The 14674-nt window shown below is 45.8% G+C and overlaps 1 protein-coding gene across 3 annotated transcripts in view; it reads right to left on the bottom strand.

The window, feature by feature from the left end:
- Positions 1-8710, bottom strand: part of fbxl2 (F-box and leucine-rich repeat protein 2) — a 322097-nt gene extending 313387 nt beyond the window's left edge. Inside the window, exon 1 of one of the 3 annotated variants that reach the window (XM_069920739.1) lies at positions 4218-8710. The gene's annotated coding sequence lies outside the window, so the exon portion shown is untranslated. The remainder of the gene's footprint in view (positions 1-4217) is intronic. The other 2 variants (XM_069920740.1, XM_069920741.1) reach the window with 2 other exon arrangements.
- Positions 8711-14674: the final 5964 nt, after the last annotated feature.

The raw sequence follows: 14674 nt of genomic DNA, 5'->3' as shown, positions 1-14674 counted from the left end.
AACTGAACTCTTCCAAAACTGAACTCAATGTCTGAATTCCATAATATAGTTCTCCAAATCATGTGACTGTGACATCATCACCGAGGTGAGTCCCAATTCTTGGAACCACATGGCCATCAGTTTTATTTCTACCAAAAATCTGTTCCTTTTTCAAAACTATTCCATATCCATAACAACCTCTGACCTCATCTCTGTTCAAGAGGCTTAAGTAGCTTTGATTAAAAAACAGAAGGCTTCCTTCAGCAGTTCTTGAATAATTAAGACCCACTTAAAATCCATTAGCTGTGTCTGTCCAAGACGATGCAACTCCGAGAATGAACACACTTTTCTGAGTATGATAGTGTATCTGCAAATTTGCTGTGACCTCTGTGTGACCCTGTACCAGTCTACAACTAAGAATACAGATACACTATTTTAACTCTATAATTTACTAAGATAGTTTAATATTAAAGATTAACATAAATCTTTTACACATTCAATAATGTGGTGGCTGTTACAGGCCATATTTTCTTTTCAACAATGCAGTGGGCTGATGGAGGACACTTTTCATACAATAAAACTGAGTTGAGCATGTCATTTTGTTTCTTCTCAATGGTAACTTGACAGATAGAGGCTTCTCATTTCATTTATTTGTACCTTGGGCTGAACTAAAAGCCATTTTTTAAATTTAAAAAACCTCTCAGTAGATATTGGTCTTTCTTTACACTGAGCTATTCGGTGAGCAAGTGCAGGATACATTTCTGTTATAATTAAATATAACTGATGCAGGATCTTTTTTCGACTTCCCAAATGCAAGTGATTCTTTCCATTCCATAATGAAATAGAATGAAACAGGCTATTCTTTTGTGGAGTGGGTGTTAAAGGCCATTCCTTCAATTCATGAATAAAGTGGGTAGCACTTTATTGGAGGCTGCTCTCTCCAATGATAAAAATATCTGATGTAGACCTCGATTTCCATTCAATATAGCAATGAGAGCACCTTGGATGATCTGGATTGGAAGACCTTATCCTGGGAGTAGATGTGACAGAGACGAGGAATTGAAAGAAAGGAATAGAATCCTTGAAGGAGACAGGGAATGAAGAAATGCAGTTGAGATAACTGGGAGTTGGTGGTGTGACAGATTATAGATATGTTTTTTGGAGATAAATTGGGGAAGGTTTTTTTTTTAAAAAATGTAGGTCACATATAAACCCTTTAAAATGGATCTTATTTAAAATACTGGAGCTCTGCTCATGCTAGACAGGCCAGCACCAAGAGCCTTTGTAAATGCTTTGGAGAGTGCCCAAGAGACTTCACTAATGGATTGTTGTTTACAAAAAGGCAACAGATGAAAGAACTTGTCAGAGCCACAAGCTGTTTGTGAGTGGAACTTGTTGGTTTTGCAAGCATAGCGAGTAAAACAATCTTTTTCTCAGAGAGGGAGAGATCAGTTCTGTAGTGCTACAGTCAGCAGCAGCTGGGATTGGAACATGACAAACCGGAAAGCTTGTGGAAAAACCCCATTTTGAAGACAGGTCGTGAATTCTTAGTTCAGCCTCGTCAAAGCCCTTGTGGTGCATACAAGCGGCTGCATAATGTTTCACCTGAAACAAAAAGGAACTCTGATGACCTGAAAGAAAGAGGTCATCATCTGGATAACCCTGATGGAGCAAGTTTTTTTGGCAAGGCACTGAAGTGACTGATCTGAAGGATTCAGTTGTGGGTGTTCAATGAGCAACAAATCTATCTTAAAACTGACAAGAACCTTCCTGAGCACCAAAGCCTGGTGAAATTTATAAATGTTAAATTCTCTGCACAGTGTAAGAATTGCCAGCAACCAGTGAAGTTGGAGGAGTGAGAAGTAAGATTGGACTGTGAATCAAAGAACTTTTCTGAACTTACACACACATTACATACATATGTGCTTACATTTAGAAGGGGGTTATGTTGTTAAAAGTAATAAGAAAGTTTGATCCTGTTTTCGTGTTTAAAGATAATTAAAAGCAACTTTTGTTTAAGTAACCATTTGTTTTGGTAAATTTCTATTGCTGCTGAGTTTTGGGGTCTTCTGGGCCCATAACATTATAGAAACAGATGGGCTTTTATTAACAACAGAATGGAGGCATGTCCATGCTGTTGACTATCCTGGACTTAGGAGGGAGCTGTGGCATAGTCACCTTCATACAGGAGTATGTGGGAGGAGCCACAGGCACAGACAGTAAGGGGTGTGTCCAGATGAACTATAACAAGTACTAACACAGCCAAAACACAAAAATGTTATTAGAGTGTATTGAGTTTAGACATCCATCATGAAAATGACGTGGTCGGGTTTAGGGAACTGAAGGTTGTTGAAGTGATGGAGGTGGGAAGGGACTGGACAAGGGGGCAAAGTAAAGTTGAGGTAATGTGGTATCAGTTTGATGGGACAACAATGGGTCTACCAGAACAATTGGTTTGTGGATCTTTGGTAGGAGATAGAACCAAGCAATGTGAGGTTGGGAAACAATGAGGTTGGAAGCCATGGGAGAGAGATGACCAGAAGTCATGAGGACAGAGATAGTGTGTAAGATGGTTTTTGTTGGGGTCCTGTTCAAGGGATAAGTAAGGGGGTGTGGCCATGCTAAGGAGCTGAGCAGATGTGCTTTGAAAGAGCTCTCTACAAAAAGTATTAAAAAGATGGTTAGAAAGCTCAAAACCAGAATTTTAGTGTAAAAATGGATAAAACTAGTGTCAGAAATGGATAAAATAAGTGCCAAATGACCAAAGCAACCAAAAGCAAAAACTGAAGAAACAACAGCTCAGCCAGAAACATCGAGTAGAAGCCCAATGAGCAGCGACTCAGGAGGGGCCTTGGGACTGACTGAACCCAGCAGAGCTGGGGAGGTGGGGGGGGGGGGGGGGGGGAGGTTCAGCTTAAGATATAACCAACATCCTGAACAAAATGGAAATTTTATGCACTCATTACACGAGTGTGGAATCAGCAATGAGATTCATATCAGAAAAGGTAATGAAAATCAAGGAAGTTATGGAAGACTTAATGAAACAAATTACTCATTCAGAGGCTGAGCTGGACAAAACAAAAGACAGGCTAAAGGCTCTGGAAGAAAAGCAAAAAGATAGGGCACAGAAAAAAAGGATTGATGGACAAGACCGACCATGTGGAAAATTTCAGCAGATGTAACAATGTAAGAATCGTTGGAGTGAGAGAAGGAATAGAGGGAAAAGACGCAGTAAGTCTACTTGAAACGCGGATCCCTCAAATGCTGGGACAAAACAACTTAAATGCAAAGCTGCAAATTGAAAGGGCTCACCGGAACCTCGAGCCAAGAAGAACCAGCGAACAGTAACCCTGACCAGTCCTGGTAAGACTTTTCAGATAGGAAGAGAAATGTGATCTCGGGAGCAGCATACAAATATTCAAAAAATAATAATGGCACATTAGTGGTGGACAATGCAAAAGTAATGTTTTTCCAGGACTTTAGCCCTGCCTTGGTTAAACAAAGAAAGGAAATTGACAAGATAAAGAGACAACTGCAATCTAAAAACTTTAAATACTCAATGATTTACCTAGCAGCATTGAGGGTGGATGTTTCAGAAGGTAATTGATGAATTTTCAAGAATAAAGTAGTGGAAGAATTTTAAAGAAAGTTATGAAAGGATTAAAGTTGCCAGCTAAAGTACTGAAAAGACCATTTCAAAATGGGACTAACTGAAAGATGTATCTTTTTATTTATATTTAGTAGCACTGAACTGTTTTGTTTTCACTGATAAAAGAAAAATTGTGGTTTATATGGAGAGTTCTGAAAAGATAGAAAGGTAGTAAGGAAAGGACCAAGGTGGAAAGATGGGGGGGGGGGGGTGGGGAGAGATGGTGCCAGGAGAGAAGCGGTTTTAAAAGATGGCGCAAAAGGGAGGGTTTCTTTTTCTTCTTCTTTGGAAGAATCTTCAGGCTTTCTGGTACTATTGTCAACTTCACTGTCAGAGCTAGGGATGTGTGTTTCTTGAAGTGGAAATTTACATGTTTGAAATGTGTCTTAAAAGGGAAATGTTATGACAGTATTTTAAAAATTGATAAGATTTTATTGTTATACAATATTTGTTTGAAAATGGTATGGATAAAACACTAAAGTTTATTAGTCTTAAAATTAATGGGATAGCAACTAACAATAATTTGAAACATCTGTACAAATTAAATTATGTTCTTCTTGGGAAGATAGTAGGAAATGGAGATACTTACTTTGGTGGGAAGGGTTAACTGCGTCAAAATGAAAGTGATGCCAAGACTGCAATACCTTTTTCCAATTGCTGTCTATTCCGTTACCAAAAATTTTTTTTAAAGCTATTAAACAACCATATTAGAAAGTTCCTATGGATTAATAAGGTACCAAGAATTGTATTTGAAAAACTGACATGGGACTAGAGGCTAGGAGGACTTAGACTCACAAATTTAAAAAAAATTACCTAGCTGCATATGCTAGATTTTTTGCTGCTTTCTTTCTGAAGGCAACTCTTGTCTTGGGAATGTACTCAGTGGAGGAGGGGAAGCAAAGGACTTTATCTATAAATGGAGTGTCAAATCACTAAAGAAAAAGACGGTTAATCCTATTTTAATACATATGTTTAGAACATGGCAAGAAATTAATGAATGTTTAGGAAAAAATGTAGGGATTGTGGCGATTAGAGGAGCTGAAGGAAATCACCGCTACCACACCAATGGTTGTTAATGACCGTTTTTATTCAAATTCAGTGTGCCCCTATAAGGACAGCATGAGCTCAGTCACCTCGTGTATTGTGATGTCATAATCATTGCCCACAGTGCGCACTGGAAGGGATGCTGGAGTCAGAGAGAAACCTCTCTGACCCCAAAGCTGCCCTGCCATGTGGCAATACAAGTGGGTGCGGTTCACCATGAGGATGTGCGCCACCACACAACTCCCCCAGAACTGGCTACGTGTCCTGTCGCTTTGGTGGCCAGCCCTGGTGCTTGGGTGCGGCCATCTGCACCGTCTGTGATAAGTCCAAATGAGCAGCCTTTAAGCGGTCCACAGTAAACAGTTCTTCCCTGCCCTCCACATTTAAAGTAAAAGTCCCACCCAACCACTGGAGAACTTTGTACGGCCCTTCGTATGGGCACTGCAGCAGGGCCCTCTGTGGTCCTCTCCGGACGAACACAAATTGTGCCACATCCAGATCTTTCGGTCAATGGGATTGTCAGGTGCCGTGGTGAGATGGGGGTGGCGGGGTTAGGTTGCCTAGTAGTTTACGGAGGTCCGTGAGCTGCTCACCTTTGTTGTGCTTTGTCTCGGCCTCCAGGCCAAAGAATTCACCTGGCAGGGAGAATGGCGTGCCGTAAACCATTTCTGCTGACGAGGCTTGCAGGTCCTTCTTGGGCACCGTCCTAATCCCAAGGAGAACCCAGGGCAACTTGTCTACCCAGTCAGGGCCGGAAAGTCTTGCCATCAGAGTGGACTTTAGGTGTCGGTGGAACCTCTCTACCAACCTGTTAGACTGTGGGTGGTAGGCCGTGGCGTAATGCAGTGTAACCCCTAAAAGCCTTGCCAGCTTTGACCATAGTGTGGATATAAATTGGGCACCTGTCGCATGATATACACCAGCACGCCAAAACGAGCGATCCACTGGCTGACCAGAGCTCCAGCATAGGTCTCCGTTGACACCTCACGGACCGGAATGGCTTCCGGCCACCTGGTTGCTCTGTCCATTATGGTAAACAGGTACCGCGACTACCTGGACACTGGCAAGGGGCCCACAACATTCACGTGGATATGCTGGAATCTCCACGTTGCCAAGTCGAAATGTAGAACAGAGGCCTGTGTGTGCCTGTGGACTTTAGACATCTGGCACTGGATGCAGTTGCGGGTTAGCGCTGCCATCTCCTTCTTGAGGCCATGCCAGACGAATCGCTGCGCCACCATATGCACTAGTTTTTACTGAGGGGTGGGGAGATAGTGAATAGAGCTGACAACCCTTGCCCTCCACTCCTGTGGGACTACCGGGCGTGGTGAGCCAGTGGAGGTGTCACAGAGCAGCGGCTGGGCGGAGTCAGGAAGCTGGATATCCTCGAGCTGGAGTCCTGAGATAGCAGTCTGGAGAGATTGAGTTTCGGCATCGTGCTGCTGGGCCTACGCTAGTTGCGTGTAGTCAAGGCTGGGAGCTAGCGTGCTGATGGCTGGGCGGGGGAGCACATCCGCAACCACATTGTTTTTGCCCTCCCTGTGCCGGATGTCTGTCATAAATTCGGACTTGTAGGACAGGTGGCACTGTTGCCTGTCCAACCACAGGTCTTTGGCCATAGCCAGTGCTTGGGTGATGCGCTTGTGATTGGTAAAAATGGTGAAAGTTCTGCCCTTCAAGAAGAATCGGAAGTGGCAGATGGCCAGGTACAGTGCCAGGAGCTCCTGGTCAAAGCACTGTATTTAAGCTCTGGCAGCCGCAACTGTTTACTGAAAAAGGCCAGCGGCCGCCACTGCCCGTCTCGCCACAGTTTCAGTACTCCCCCGACCGCCGTGGTGGAAGCATCAACTGAGAGCACCATGTGTGCTTCCGGGCGTGGGTGCACCAACAAATTTGCCTCTGTGAGGGCCAGTTTTGTTGCAGCGAAGGCCTCATCTGCCTCCTCTGACCAGGCCAAGGTCTTCTCTTTTGTCGTGATCAGCACAAAAAGAGAGCGCATGATACGGGCAGCTTTGGGGATGAATCTATGGTAAAAATTTACCATTCCTACAAATTCTTGCAGGCCCTCGAGGGAGGAGGATTTGGAAAAACACTGAATGGCTGCCACTTTCTCTGGTGCCAGAGCTGCTCCAGACGCTGAGATGGAGTGGCCCAGGAACTGCAATGTCTGTTTCCCAAACTGGCATTTGGCCTTGTTGACCATGAGGCCGAATTTTGCCAGCCAGGCGAACAGGGTACAGAAATGGGCCTTGTGCTCTTCACGGATACAGCTGGCTACCAGGATGTCATCTAGGTAGATAAAGACAAAGTCCAAATCCATACCCATTGTGTCCATGAGGCACTAGAATGTCTGGGCCGCGTTTTTCAACCCGAATGTCATCTGGAGGAATTTGAACAAGTCAAAAGGGGCGATAATGGCGGTCTTTCCAATGTCATTGGGGTGGAGCAGGACCTGGTGGTATCTGCGCACCAGATCGACTTTTGAAAAGAACAGCGCGCCGTGGAGGTTAGCCGCGAAGTCTGGATATGGGGAACCGGGTACCTGTCCAAAGTTGTGGTGTCATTTAGCCATCTGTAGTCTCTACAGGGCCTCCAACCCCCTGATGACTTCTGGACTATGTGCAGTGGCGCAGCCCAAGCGCTGTCCAACCGCCAAACGATGCCCAACTCCTGGATTCTGGAGAATTCCTCCTTTGCCTGTTTTAGCTTCTATGGTGGCAGCCTTCTAGCTCTGGTATGCAGCGGGGGGCCTTTTGTGGAGATGTGATGGAAAACTCCCTGGTGGGGGTGGGGGGGCAATGTCGAAGTGAGGCTCCAGGGTGGCAGGGAACTCACTGAGGATCTCTGCAAACTTGTCTGTGGCGGTGGCTACCGTGGCGATTTTGGGTCTGTCATCATCCGCCATCCCCAGGCGCACCGAGCGAAAGGTGCAGGCATTGAGCAGCCTACTGCCCCTCACGTCCACCAGCAGACCGTGAGCCATTAGGAAGTCAGCCCCGACAGTGCGGTGCCCATCGAGGCCAGGACGAATCTCCAAGTGAACTTTTCATCCCCAATCTGTATCTGTGCCCTACGGGTGCCATAGGTCTTGATTGCAGAACCATTGGCAGCCCGCAGGGTTGGACTGGTGGTCCGGGTTCAAGTTTCCAGCACTATAGGGGGAAGGACGCTCAGCTCGGCCCCTGTGTCCACCAGGAACCGGCAGCCCATGAACTTGTCAGTGATTTAAAGGAGCCTGTTCACGTGGCTAACCGTGGCAGCCACCAATGGAGGGTGGCCTGACTGTTCCCCTGGAAGTCGCAGGGCTGACGGAACCTGCGGGCATTCTCTACCCTGTACTGGTGATAAAAGCACCATGTTGAATGGGTTTCCTCCGGCTTGTACTTGGGGGTATCCTGCGGATGGTGGAGCCCCAGCTTGGACAATTGGCTGAGGGCTGCCTCGTTCTCCTGTTTTACGCACCAGAGGGCATCTGCCCAGGCTGCAGCCTTGCGGGGGTTCGGAAAAGTCCTTTTCAGACAAATGGAGTCGGATATCTTTTGCTATCTGTTCAAGGAATATCTGGCAGAAGAGGAAACACGGTTCATGATCCTCTCCCAGGGCCAGCATTTCATCCATGAGGGCTGCAAATTCCCAACCCATTCAGATGTAAGAGCCTGGAAGCACGCTGCTGGGGAATGAGGCCAAACTTCCCCAGGAAAAGATTTTTGAGGGCAGTATACTTGCCCACTGCTGGTGGCCGGTGAATGATGTCGTCCACCCTCGCCGCCATGACCTGGTCCAGCACGCCCACAACGTGGTAAAATTTTGTGGCGTTGGCAGAGATGTTGCAGAGATGGAATTGTGCCTCTGCCTGCCTGAACCACGCCTGTGGGTGATGAGGCCAGAAGGGGGAAAGGTTTGAGGGCTACAGCATTCACCTTGGCTGCGTCCATCATTCGCTGGGTCAAGATAGACGTCTGAGCCCGTCGGGGTCACCACTGTGGCGATTGCAGGAGCTGAAGGAAATCACTGCTACCACAGTTAACGACTGTTTTTATTCAAATTAGGCGTCTCCCTTTAAGGGCAGCATGAGCTCAGTCACCTGGTGCATTGTGATGTCATAATCGCTGCCCAGGGTGTGCGCTGGAAGGGATGCTGGAGTCAGAGAGAAACCTCTGACGATGCCATTTCCCCATGGCTGACCCGCCACATGGCGATACAAGCTGGGCCGGTTCGCCATGAGGATGTGCGCCACCACAGGATATCAATAAAAGCACCATTGTATAAAAATGTTATTGCCTATTAATACAAGCAGTAGAATATTAAATTTGTTGTTTGACAAAGGCAAAAGATATATAAAGGACTGTTACATGGAAGGAACTCGTGTCCTTTGAACAATTAAAACAATACAGAGTGGCCAATTGGACCACCTTCTGTTTTCTCCATCTTAGATCATTCTTAAGAGAACAATGGGGACCAATGTTGTCCCCACCTTCAATTAGTGAAACTGAATGAACAATCTGGATGGGGAACATACCCAAATTTATAACAGAAATGTACTATTCCCTCCAATGCGAAAGTACAAAACCAGGGTTGCAGAAATCAAGGAAAAGATGGGAGTCAGACTTGGATATGGTGATTTCAGAAAGAAGCTGGTCAGACTGGTGTAAAGACAGCATGACATCAATTATAAATGCAAGAAATGGACTGGTTCAGTATAACTTTTTACACCAATTATATCTTACCAAATGTGGGATTGAGATAGGAACGTTTCTACATGCCACGTGATCGTGCATGAAGGTGAGACCATTTTGGCGAAGAATTACAGAAAAATTGCAGAGGAGTGGCCTTCATGGGCGATCCGGAGCTATATCGGTTCGGTAATTTTATGGAAATAAGCAACAAATTGACCAATTTCAAATCTAATTTATAAAAATGTATCGCAATCACTTGGAAATATGACTCCTCTCTACTTATTAGCATGATGGACTGAAGAAATGAACAGCTGTATACCTATGGGAAGAAAATCACTTATAACTTAAAGAACAAATATGACACTTTTGTAAAGGTCTGGCAGCCATACGGGACCACATAGGGACCCAGATATAGTAATAAAAAAGTTATAAATATTATACATACAAAAACAGTTTCCCAAATTGTACTCTCTATATTTAAAATATATGTAAGCTCTGACATTAAATAGATCTGTATGTGTGGAAGGGTGGGAGGGAGGGACTGTTTTGTTTTTGTCATTTGTTGCATTTGTAAGAAAAAGTTTAATATATTCCATGCATCTAAGAGCTGTCAACTGTCCTCAGCAAGGTCAATGCTCCAGACCACAGTAGCTATACTATCCTTGTCTGTGGGTTGGATTATGAGTTGTGGATTGCTGTGGGGAGAGTGGAGGGCAAAGTGTTCTGAGGGGGTGAGATTAGAATAGCTGAGGGGAGTGGTGAAGTCAAATTGGTTGCAGACTTGGCTCCAGAGTGGGCAGATGGCAAAAATGAGGAATCCAAGAGGAGGAAGGCTTCAGGCAAGAGAAGAGGTCTTCAATAGAAGGTGAAGAATCCTTGTGAAAGAAGTAGGCATGGAGATGATGGGGAAAGATTTCTGTATCATTGAAGCCAAGAGGAGGAGGAAGGTGCTGAGGGGGACTGGTTGGGTCTATTGTTGAGAAAGGTCTATTTTCAGACCTCCTAGCTTATTGCAGACATGCTTCTACAGCCATATGTCCTTCCTAGCTACTTGCCACCACTGACATCTTGTGCCACACATTTTCCAACTCCATTTCCAGGCTTTCCAGTTTGGCCCTGACAATGATCTCAGGTGCATTGACTGTTGCTCTCTTTGCTTCGCTTGACTTAACTCCATACAGTAGTCTGATGCGGTTTGTTTTTCATTTTGAGGAATATGGTGGCTGATGCAGATGATGTACTGTCATTAACTTCAAAGACTAGAAGTTGCCAGAACGATAAGCTTTTAATTGCTTAAAACTGTATGCACACTCAAGTTGCTTGGCTTGAGTCCAGAGCTCATACTGGGGAAGGGGTCAGAGCATAACAGCCTTTATTATGGGTTCCAAGGGGAGGAGTCACTGGTACAGTCAGCACGGAGACAGGTCAGCCATACACACAGAGATTGTAACCAATAGTAATACAGTGATATCACCACAGCATGCCATTTTGTTTCCCTTCAATTATGTCTCGACTGATGGAAGCCATTCTTCAATTCACAAATATAATGGACAGTGGCAGTCCTTTTCTCCATTCAACAATACACTGAACAAATGCCAAGCATTCTTTACATTCAATAATGCGAGCTCTTTAAGGTCAATATTTCTATCAATCATAGAGTGGGCAATGGTAGGCTGTTCTTTCTATTCATTCATACAGTCCTCTGATGCTGGCTCAATCTCTCTCTTGACTAATTCAGTGGACTGATGCAGACTACTTTTTATTCCATTTCAATGATCTTTTATCAGATGGAGGACACTGTAATGGAGGATTAAAACCATGTACTCAGATGCTTTTTGCTTATGTGGAACTGACGACACTGGGTCCACACACAGGTCACCTTACTTTCAGAACTAGCAGATGTAATTAAACTCAGCCATGGGGACTTATCTGAAGATACACTTTGAAATGGAATTCCACCGTGAGGCCCAGGGAAAGCAGTTGTCAAATACGACACTCTGAAATTGACGTATTGGTCACAACCTGTCTTGCTCAAGAAGTTTTAATGAGTCCTTGTATCTACGAGATAAACCAGGATATCATAGCATCCTGCTCCATAATAATTAATCTTCTAAATTGTAGAATAGTATGCTCAGCTTTGATTTTGACTGACAAATGTTAGAGGGAGTGGGTGCATGATTAATTGTTTTTGGGGTATAAAAGTCTGTGGTCCTGCTGCTGAAGTTTAGACTCTCCGAGGGGTGGGAACACCCCTTGTCAAGAAGGAAGAACAGCCAGAGTCCGAGCAACGTCCCGGTCGGGGGAGGTGGAGAAGCTGCTACCAGCGCCCTGACAACCTACTACAAGTGTGCAGTTGTTGCCTCGCTTCGGCAGTTGGGACCAGTCCAAGCGTTGATAAGTATAGTTGGGAAGGGCTTGCATATTGTAGTGTGAAATCAGCTTTTGAATTAGTAATAAACATTTGTATAAACTGAACTGCTCTCGGTGTGTGTGTCTATTTTCTTTCGGTAGCTCAAACACTGTGACCAATCTAAAATGAACAAAATGAGAGGTATAAGTTTACCCAAGACAATTGGCGCTGCGAGCAGGGTTGGTCTCAAGATGTTTCGCCGAAAGAAAGAGGTGAGCCCTGAGCAGTTCTTGATTCCTGGATGGACTTCCAAAGACGATGGGTTTGGCATGTTGGCCAATACCCTGTCTTTGTTGGGACCACCCATTAGTTGGGATGAGAAGTTAGACTCATCAAGTGCACCTCTGGGAGAGCGGGTTGCCACTCTCCTTCGAGAAAGTAAATTTCCTGATAAAAAGGGAATGCTGACGAATGGTTTTTGGTTGCTGGCCACAGCATTACGCCACTCCGTTCAGCGTGAAGCAGAATTAATTCAAAGAGAAGTAGAATCTCAGTGCAAAAGAAAGCAATTAGAGGAGGAGCTAGAAGTCCTGCGACAATGCTGTTCCATGATGAGCGAGATTGTTCGTACCAGTCAGGACAGAGCCAAAGAATGGGAAGATAAGCATGTCCAAATGATTTGCCGTAATATTAAACTCCGGCAGCAGCTCTGTGCAGATAAGGAAAGGCATGGAGTAGAACCCGATCCATATCGTATTCATGCCATGATAAGGAATGGTGACGATCCTGATGTAATTGAGGATTGGGATGGGAATATCTGGAATGACAATGGTAATAATGCAGATACTCCTCAGCATGTGTCTAACATACTACCCTCTCCATCTGCTGTTCATGCCCGCCCTATAAGGCAGCAGATTTCCCAAACAGACAGAAGGGGGGATGATGTAAGGGTAGAGATGGAAGGGATAGATACCCCGGTTTCCCATGTGGACCCAGGGGAAAATACCCAAACCCCTGCTTATGCTCTATGGCCTACTCCCTCTGTTGGATGGCCTCCACCTCCTCCCCTAGACTGGGTGGAGGACCCTGTGAGCCAAAGTGGGAACAGGGGTCGGAAGGAGTCAATGATCAGTGATTTCTCTGTAAAAGAGCTGGCTGCCATTGGAGATCGATTTAGGCAAAAAGCAGGGGAACATCATCCCCAGCTGCTGAGTCCTGGCCCAGCTGTGCTTTCTGCTCCCACTGCTGCTTCTATCGAGCTGGCTTCTCCTGCTCCAGTTACTCATGATGAGGTAAAACAATGGGTTAAACAGGCTCTTAAAGATAACAATAGCATGTGGTCCTGGAAGCCCCCGAACCCTTCTGAAGCCTGAAGGTGTGGGCAGGATTCCCGTGTCTACTCCATCGAGACACGGCGCACACACGGGGATCCGTGGCCCTACATACCGTTAACAATCCACTGGGGTGGGGGTAATGATCGCCAATACTTGGCTTTGGTCGACACCGGTGCAGAGCACTCGGTGATTCCTGGTAATCCAGACCTCTGGACTGGACCGGCCTTTCGAATAGAGGGGTTGGGAGGAGCGGTCACCCTGGCAAAGGAAATAAAAGTCCGTGCCACGGTGGGTGATGGCCCTTCCCCCATATGGTTACATGCGTTGGTAGCTGCCACTGACGAGTGTATTCTGGGTATTAATATGTTGGCCGGTACAGCCCTTAATACTAGCCAAGGGGGGTTTGCATTCGGAATTCGGACTATTACAAAAAGATTAGTGGTGGGTCAGGCCAAGTGGGATCCCGTGGTGGTGCCACCCCCCTCAAAACCTGTATGCATTCCGCAATATCGCCTCCCTGGAGGGCAGGAGGAGATTACCGCCACCATTGATGCTTTGAAAGAAGAAGGGGTAGTGAGGCCTGCAACGTCGCCCTTCAATAGCCCTGTTTGGCCTGTCCAGAAGCCGGACGGCTCCTGGAGAATGACGGTTGATTATCGTTTTTTAAATAAACATGCCCCACCACTTGCTTCGGCAGTTCCGGACATTGTCACCCTTATTGAAAACATTGCTACTGGGAACTCAGGAACATGGTATGCTGTCATTGATCTCGCTAACGCCTTCTTCAGTATTCTTATAACTGAGGACTCACAGGATCAGTTCGCCTTTACCTGGAAGGGGCGCCAGTATACCTTCACCCACCTTCCAGTATCGCCTTCCCTCTCAATTCACCATTATATTGATGATGTGGCCTCCTGGAGCCTCTGGCAGAAACAAGAGGGTCGCCGAGTCCCACTGGGATTCTGGTCACGTACCATGCCTGAGGCTGCCACTCGTTATTCTGTTTTTGAACAACAGTTACTAGCCTGTTACTTGGCCCTGCTAGAGACTGAAAGAATGACAGGTGATGCAGATGTTCAATTGCGACCTGCACTTCCTATAATGAATTGGGTCCTGGCTAATGATGCTAATCTAAAGATCCGGCGGGCTCAGCAGTCTTCTATTGTTAAATGGAAGTGGTATATTCAGAGTCGTGCGACCAGAGGGCCTGAAGGGGTGGGCCGCATACACGAACAGGTGGCTTACCATCCTAGGTCAGGAACTCAGTTATCGGAGGAGGGGGATGGTGGCTCCAGTCAGTATGCTGAGTTGAAGGCAGTCACTTTACCACTAGATCCCCATGATCACCCTCTTCGCCTGTTTACTGATTCCTGGGCTTTGGCTAATGGACTTGTGGTATGGATGCCTGATTTGCAAAAGAACAACTGGATGATACATGACCGCCCAGTATGGGGCAAAGAGTTGTGGCAGCTGTTGTGGGATGCTTCCCACCATCGTGAGATAACCGTTTATCACGTTGATGCCCATACCAATATGGCGACTAACATGGCTCAACATAATGCAGTAGCAGATCAGCTTGCCACTATCAGCTGTGCTGATACCGTCCCCCTGGCTCGATGGGCACATGAACAGAGTGGTCATT

This window comes from Narcine bancroftii, chromosome 2 (genome assembly GCF_036971445.1).
Source record: "Narcine bancroftii isolate sNarBan1 chromosome 2, sNarBan1.hap1, whole genome shotgun sequence".
In the NCBI taxonomy this organism is placed as follows: domain Eukaryota; kingdom Metazoa; phylum Chordata; class Chondrichthyes; order Torpediniformes; family Narcinidae; genus Narcine; species Narcine bancroftii.
The sequence above is the reverse complement of the archived record's forward strand: the minus strand, read 5'-3'. Positions and strand labels throughout refer to the sequence as shown.